This window comes from Balaenoptera acutorostrata, chromosome 8, assembly GCF_949987535.1.
Source record: "Balaenoptera acutorostrata chromosome 8, mBalAcu1.1, whole genome shotgun sequence".
NCBI classification, from domain to species: Eukaryota; Metazoa; Chordata; class Mammalia; order Artiodactyla; family Balaenopteridae; genus Balaenoptera; species Balaenoptera acutorostrata.
In genome coordinates, this window is record NC_080071.1 from 106,821,524 (window position 1) to 106,823,751 (window position 2,228).

Consider the following 2,228-nt stretch of genomic DNA (forward strand, 5'->3'; position numbering starts at 1 on the left):
TAGGAAGATAAATCTTGGTAACATGCTTATAGTGGCCAAATTGGCTTAAAATAAATTAGGTTAAAAACAGATCTCTGGCCCATGAGCATATGACAATTTTCAGACAAGAAATGATTTTGAAGTAAGCCCTAGAAAATGGAGATTTATAAGAGTACTTGTAACTGCCTCTTCATTAGGGAAGGGCTGAAGGGGATTGCAAAACCATGTTTTGGGGTTAGCCTGAAAGTTGGTTCGGGTTTTTCCATAAGATCTTATGCCCTCCAGGCATTTTCCACCTCCAAGGTGTCTTCATGGCTGCAGAACAATTAATTTGCTGTGTTAGATAATAATTCAGTGTTTTCAATATGTGCTGTTCAACCCACACGCAAGCACATCTGTGAAGAAGCCTCTGTACGGCCGCCTTCTGTTTTGTTTATTCTTGACAAGTCTTCTGCTGTGCCAAAGAAAATGACTCATTGTGCTGCCTGTTGGACCCAAGTTGAGTCATTTGTCTGCTATGGCTAATATGCCCAGACAATGGGGGCCGTTACTAGTTTGTCACATTTAGCCAGTAGGGACAAAAGTTGCAGGTGTGATGTGACACTATAAACGAAGGAACACACGTATGTGAGTGATATTCTGTTCTTTAACGTATCTTCCTGTTCTGGATTAAATCAAAAGCAGCTGGAATTTATCACAAGATGGGACCCAGTGCTGGTATTTATAAAACGACTCAAATAAAATCCTCTGGATAGTTTCTACTCTGCACGGAAGTTTAATATAAACTTGGTAGCTAATGATATAGGAAATTAACAACTACTTTGTCGAGTGTGTATAGTCACATATCCAAAGTCTATCATACTCTAGACATATGAAATTTGGGGTTGTTATTTTTTAAATAATTAAATCCTGGTTTTGTTACTCTGAAAGGACAAAAAAGAATGGCTTTTGCTATTATGTTGATAAAACAAGCTTGAGACGTTACAATTTTTGATTTAGAGTGTTGCTAATATTTTGACACATTACTGCTTGCATCCTGCTTCTGCGTTCTGGGTTTAATTTACTCCTGATTGAAATATATCCTTTAATAATTGTTTCAAAAAGGGTTTATGTGTGGTAAAGCTGCAGAATTTTGTCAGAATATACCTTTATTTAGATTTTCTCTACTTTAATAAAATGTAGAATTTTGGAGAGAGCTGACCTAAGTGGCAGAGTAGCAAGACTCTGTGTTACTACAGACACACCCAAGTTATAACTAGCTACAGAACAACTATCTATGTGAAGAACCGGAAGACTAGCAGAAAGTATTTCCCACAACTAAAGACTTAAGGAAGGAACCACAATGAGCCACGTAAAAGGGGTGGAGATGCTGTAGAGTGAGAACCCACGCTCCTAGGTAGGCGACCCACAAATAGGAGGAATATTTCAATCTCAGAGTCCTCTCCAAGGAATGAATTGTCCAAGCTCCACATCAGATTCCCCAGCCTGGGGGTCCTGCGCCAAGAAGATGAGCCCCCAGAATAAAGGCCAGCAGGGCTTGTGTATGGAAGAACAGGAGGGCGATAGGAGACAGAGACTTCATTCTTAAAGGGCACACACAAAATCTCCCACACTCTGAGTCCCAGGGCACCAGCAGTCATTTGAAAAGAGACTGGGTCAGACCCACCTGCTGGTCTTGGAGAGCCTCCTGAAGGGGCAGGAGGAAACTGGCTTCCCCCTGGGAATAGAGATTCTGGTCGCAGTCATTTGGGGGAGATTGGTCTACTGAGAATACTGGTCTGAGTCATTCTGGAATCCTCCCTCTAGCCTATTAGAAGTTGGGCTTACCTGCCCACCACAGAGGGCTGTCACAAGGCCTGGGCCACCCCAGGTCACACAGACATCTATGTGGGGACCCATCCTTACTCTGCAGTAGGCTGGCACCCAACCCACATTGATGATTTTATATAATTCAATATTCTCCCCTTTCCTACCACATAGAGTATTCTTCTTTTAAAAAATGTATTTAGTGGTTGGCTTAGATTTTACAGCGTACATTTACAACTAATCTAAAATCAGTTTCAAATAAGACTACACCACTCTGCAGATACAGCATGTACCATATAATGTGGTATTCCCAATTCCTTCCCTCATCCTTTACAACACTGCTGTCAGTCACTTCACTTATCCACAAGCTATAATCACCAAATGCGTTGTTGCTATTATTGTTTGAACAAACCCTACCTTTAGATTAATAAAGATTAAGAAAA